This window comes from Onychomys torridus, chromosome 13, assembly GCF_903995425.1.
Source record: "Onychomys torridus chromosome 13, mOncTor1.1, whole genome shotgun sequence".
Taxonomy (NCBI): Eukaryota; Metazoa; Chordata; class Mammalia; order Rodentia; family Cricetidae; genus Onychomys; species Onychomys torridus.
The window spans coordinates 28991444-28997535 of NC_050455.1; the positions used below are offsets into that span (position 1 = coordinate 28991444).

Sequence of the window (6092 nt, forward strand, 5' to 3'; positions counted from 1 at the left end):
AGCTCCCAAATAAATCATACACAGAAGCTTATTCATTTTTTATGAATGCCGGTCCTTCACTTGGCTTGTTTCTAGCCAGCTTTTCTTAAATTATTCCATTTATCTTTTGCCTCTGGGCTTTTATCTTTTTCTGTTCTATATATCTTTCTTGTTTTCTTACTCCATGGCTTGCTGTCTAGCTAAGTGGCTGGTCGCTGATGTCCTCCTTTCCTGCTTTTCTTGCTCCCAGATCCTTCCTCGCAGATTTCTTTTCTTTTCTCCTGCCTTGATGTTGGCTGTTCAGTTCTTTATTTGACCAATCAGGTGTTTTAGACAGGCAAAGTAACACAGCTTCTTTTCTTTCATGAATAGTATTATTTTGAGGAGGAATGGCTAAGCCTTTTGTAGACTATCCTTCAGGATTTTCCTACTGTTTTCCTCCTGCTCATACTGAGGTCATATATTTTATGAAGGCCACAGAGAAGTTTCTTTCTCACCACACAACTGCCATTGGCATTACTGACATGGATCTTCACTGATGATACTAGTGCCAATCATTGGTTGAGGTACCTGTAGCTACCTATAGGTCCTACCTATTATTGTCTCTGAAAGTCCCTAGGCATGGCTTACTTAAGTGTAATTTGTGCTTATCTCTTTGATGGCATCTACATGAAGTATTTACAATTCTGCATGGGAGCTTTGTCTCTCCTCACTTGTTTATTTATTACTTCATTATTTATATATGTATGGACTTATGGAAGACATTTTATGCCTTAGAATATAGTTTATACTGTTTTATTGAAACAATTAGAATTTTCACAATAGGAAGCTATTGAAATTGACTTTGGTGTGCCTTTGACAAGTTCATCTTGCATATCATTATCCCAATCCTAGAAAGACCTGTTTCTCCTAAAAGCCCTGGTCCCCTTTGTTGGAGAATTATCTTTAGAAACCAAGATCTATGAAGGTAGCACAATGGTTAAGAGAGCTTACTGCTCTTGGGGATGTTGTTCCCAGCACCCATATGGTGACTCACAACGGTAAGTCTAGTTCCAGGGGATCTGATGCCCTCTTCTGCCCCCCACAGATTCCTGCACATATGAGGTGCACAAGTATGTATACATACACATGGTGTGTGTGTGTGTGTGTGTGTGTGTGTGTGTGTGTGTGTGTACATAAATCAGAAGTAAATGAATTTTAAGAAAGAGAAACCAAGGTCTAGGCACTAATACAGTTTCTGCTTCCAGAATATAACCCTGGTGCCTACATCCTCTCAGCTGGAAATGGATTATTCCCATTTTATACATTAGAATGGTGAGATCCCAGGAGCTTTAGGTGTCTTATAAAAACATCAAAACCAAGAATCTCACTGTCTTTGGCCAGTCCTCCCTCAACTGTCTATGTCAAGAAGTAGTTCTGTGTTTTTTCTTATGCTCAGTCCTCTGTACTGCCTTGCTCTGCTCCCAGCAGAGTCAGCTCCTCCCCTGTGCTCCTACTGTATGTAGTTTGTTAATGATACCAGAAAACATGCATGGCAGCATGGCATGCTGGAGTTAGCATATGACTCTTCTGCCTTGTGCTGGTCACTTACCATACCTCCCAGGCACTCAACACATGTTTGCCGACCTGTTTGCACATGTGCAGGCATTATTCTTGGAATTTGAAGAGCGAGGGGAGCCCTGAGGAGGACCTCTGTAGCATGCCTGGTCTCTTCCTACTTCTACCATGCCTCTTCCCATTTGGAGTTCTTGGAGACAAGGCCATAGTATACTCAGAGTCATCTAGGCAAGGGTCAACACATGCCTGCCTTTATATCAACTGGGGTCTTGTTAACATGTGGGACTCTTTGCACAACTTCTACTCCAGAAGTCTGGTTTCAGGATGTCTGGGGCAGGGCTACAGCTCTATATTTAACATCTTCTTCCCCTTGAGTAAAGCGTCAAGTAATGCTGAAGTACCATTCTGCAATTGCATATGGGTAATTCCTATACAACACAGCCTTGCCAACCCAATCTGAAATAGTTGAATTTAAAAAAAAAAATTCTGCTAGGACTCAAGTCTCATTCCATCATGCACACATATAAGACAACAAATACATAACCAATGTGGAGAGAGAACAACACAAAGGGACCTCTTTTATAACCCCAAACTCTCTTTCCAAGGTTAAACTGGGCCAAAGCAAGCTTCAAGGCAACAGTTTAGAGTTGGATAACTAGGCTTTCTGTCTGGTCTCTGTGCTTAGGGTTTATTTGAAGCTCCCTCATACTGTGCTGAGGTTCTGAGAAATCCCAGAGAACAAAGGACTCAGTTAACAGGGCCTGGCCTGTCAATCATTGCACCTGTTCCAGATTGGCTTAGCAGGGAGGCCTGGTTCATCTGCTGCTGGCAAAGGTTGTTCCACAGGAAACATGTTTTCTAGTAACAACCTCTTCAGAAGTAATCTGTAGAAGAAATTGCTTCCTCTTCTTTCCCTCTTCCCTCCTGCTACCCTGTCTCTCTCCACCCTGCCTTCCCCCATCTTTCTCTTTCTTTTTTCTCTTCCTTCCCTTCCTTCCTATACTCAGAAAAGCCATTTATTCAACTAAGCCCATTGGTTAAGTTGTGTTAAATCTGACTTTTAGAACATATTAAGTGAAATGCCATTGTTTTTGAGAGACGGTTTCACTATGTAGGCCAGGCTGGCCTTGAACTCACAGAGATGCCTGATTGTGTCACCTGAGTGCTGGTCTTAAAAGCATGTGACAGCCTGGTATAAATGGATTGTAATTTAAGCCGTGCACGTAGAGTGACACACATACAAGCTGAAAACATGGAAGGAAATGCGGATAAGACAAGTTTTTTCAAGGTCAAGGAGCAGAGAGCAAACTCCACAACCAGTGTGAACCCACTGCTTCTGGTGCTTCTGATGACTTTCATTTTGTGTTGTGAAAACACACCCTTCCCCTCCACTAGCTTATTTAGTTCCTTATTTTGCTAAACAGGATGGGTTTTTCCCTACCAGAGAAAAGTAAATAAACATGTTGGTCCCACCTCAAATAACTGACCATATATGAAGTATTTATTTTTGTGATGATGATGTTATTAATGACAATGGCATTAAGCAATGACAATAAAAAGTCAAACACTAGCTTTGCAGTTGCTGACATACACTCATGCACTGTCTGTTCTGGGTAGTTTTTTTTTTTTTTTTTTTTTTTTTTTTTTTTTTTCTCGCCAGGTTAACAGAAGCCAGGATAAGCTGGGAAAAGGGAACTTCAAACAGAGTAAATGCCTCTATCAGAATGGCCTGAGCAGTTGGTCCTGGGTTGTATAAGAAAGCAGATTGAATAAGTAGTGGGGAGCAAGTCAGTAAGCAGCACTCCTCTATGGCCTTTGCTTCAGTTCCTGCCATAGGTTCCTGCCCCGACTTCCTTCACGATAGGCTGCAAGTTAGTTTCGGTCATGATGTTTATCACATCAAGAGAAAGCCAAGTAAGCCACTGTCTCAGAAAGCTGGGAAAGAGCATTATTATTATACCCATTCTCAGAGAGGTTGACTAACCTGCCCACAGCCAAGCTGCTAATGAGTAGAAGACTGAGCTGGATGCTAAGGCACAGCAGGCAGCGTGTTTTTACCACCATTTACTCTGTAGCGCCCCCAACAGTTTTGAAACACACGTTGATGCTGATGATAACAGTAAGGACAGAGAAAGGGGAAATGCAATATATTCAAAGTTCTCTCCAATTTTTAATACTATATTACTGAATTGAAGATATATTCAGGTTTCGAAATGCCTACTTGGTAAGAATGGATTTGTCTCCCACCCCCCACCCTGGCTTTTTTACTTCTTCTTACTTTCTAGGATAACTTCATAGCAACATCAGCAAGGATTTGTTAATTTTGGGGGAAAATATGCTGTTCTTTGCAAAACAAGTATTTTAAGTAGTCATAACTCTGGCAATTCTGGTTCCAAGTCCCCTTAAGGGCAGAACTTTCCATTCTGTGGAACAGCTTTTCTTTCCAACTTCTGGTTTCAAAGTAGACTAGAAGGGTTCAAATAGCTCAGAAACTCAGCATAACCTCCCGTGGACCCTGCTGACCAGTGGACAGTCAGGCAGCTGGTTGTACCTCAGGCTCTCAGGTGTTGCTCTTTCCTGCCTGTACTATGTTCTTAAGGAATAAATGCTTTGGAGCATCAGCCAGTGTGGTCTCTTTGCAGAAACATGCCTCTTCTAGGTTTGGTTTTTGATGCTTCTGGAATGAAAACTATTTCCATCATTCATTTGGGATTTTACCATAAAGCATGTCTCTGAATTTTACATTCATGAATGGTGTGGGCAGAAAGCTATGTTGTAATGATGTATCCCATCAATCCTTCTTTACAAAGGGAGTATGCTTACCAACAGTGAGCTATTCTCTCCATTGCCTGGTTAGGGACCTATTTTAATAATGTGCCATTTTCTACTTCATACAAAATTATTATTCCATGTCACCAAGAGTTTAGGGCATACTTCCTGTACTGATGAGATTTTGGTAACTTGACACAAGCTAACGTCATCTAGGAAGAAGAAACATTAACTGAGGAATTGCATCCATATGATTGGCCTCTAGACAAGTCTGTAGGGCATTTTCTTAATTAATAATTGATGTGGGAGGGTCCAGCCTACTACTGGCAGTGCCTGCCCTGAGCAGGTGGCCCTAGGTTGCATAAAAGTTCAAGCTGAGCTGGGCAGTGGTGGCACATGCCTTTAATCCCAGCACTTGGGAGGCAGATCTCTGTGAGTTCGAGGCCACCCTGGTCTACAAAGTGAGTTCCAGGAAAAGTACAAAGCTACACAGAGAAACCCAGTCTTGAAAAACAAAAACAAAAACAAACAACAACAACAACAAAAACCCCTTCAAGCTGAGCAAGCCATAAGGAGCAAGCCAGTAAGCAACATTCTTCCAAGGCCTCCACATCACCACATCAGTTTTTGCCTCCAGATCCCTGCTTTGAGTTCCTGCCTTGGCTTCCCTCAGTGATAGAATATGATTGGGCCATGTAAGCCAAATAAAACCTTTCTTATCCAAAGGTACTTTTCTTTTCATGATGTTTTATCACAGGAATAGATAGCAAACCAGAAGATTTCCTTTTGGTCATTAGCTTGGCCCTTAGGAAGCTCATAGTCTGTTCCAGAAGGCATAAAACCAGGAGTAATTTAATTTTCATCACTGACACATGCTTTACTTTAAATAAATAAATAGCAAATAAATGGATACTTTAGGGTCTTTATAAGGTGGCAAAGTCATAGCCCCATCTCCATCTGGGCTAGCTGATTTCACTCTTTTATTCCATAGTTATCTAAATAAATTTATCCCCCCATCAAACCTACAGAATGCATGTTACTTACCACAGGGTGTGCATAACTGCAAAGTGCATGCTACTTATCATAGGGGTCTGTATAACAGAATATAAAGGTATGCATTCAAGGAACTGGACTAATTGACCATGAATCCAAGTTGGTTCATTTGCCACTGCTACCATTAGACTGCCCTGTAATCTTGTCTCCTGAACACTTGCTAGCAAATATAACTAAGCACAAATTAAACATGGATAAAGACACCACATCTCTGTCTTCAGAGTCGTTACAAGCTCAAAGTTCAAAAGTAAACACTGTTTTATTGTTTTCATGTTAGGGAATGAAAGACGTTTGAACTCAGTCTGAGCACAGCGATAGTAGGGACAAAATACTCATTTACGCACTCCCTTGTTAATTCCATACACTTATCCCCTACCTGTGTTAGGCCAGGGACTCCAGAGGCACCACCAACAGGAACACACAGCTGCAGGTAACCATGAAGCGCAGTGTGCCGCTTACACATTACATGCTCTGCACGGTGTCAGGCGCCTGTCCAAGGGCCTGGCATTTAAACAAGTCTCCGGAAAAAACCAAGCTGCCGCTGAGCCCAGGAAGTTTGCACAGTGTACAAGGGTGAGCAGGGGAAAGGGAGGCAGGGATGAGCTGGCTAGGTGGAAACCGAGTCACCTGATAAGACAGTGCAGAGGGGGCCTTGGAAATTGTGCCGGAGTGGATGGAGCACGGCCTCCTAGGAGGAGGAAGTTTGCGAAGGGAAGCTTCTATTTTTTTTTTTT

General features: G+C 42.1%; 1 protein-coding gene across 1 annotated transcript in view; it reads right to left on the reverse strand.

Annotated features, from left to right (window-relative positions):
• The window catches only part of Nr3c1 (nuclear receptor subfamily 3 group C member 1), a 167930-nt gene extending 162178 nt beyond the window's left edge, over positions 1-5752 (reverse strand). Inside the window, exon 1 of the mRNA XM_036204621.1 lies at positions 5735-5752. The gene's annotated coding sequence lies outside the window, so the exon portion shown is untranslated. The remainder of the gene's footprint in view (positions 1-5734) is intronic.
• Positions 5753-6092: the final 340 nt, after the last annotated feature.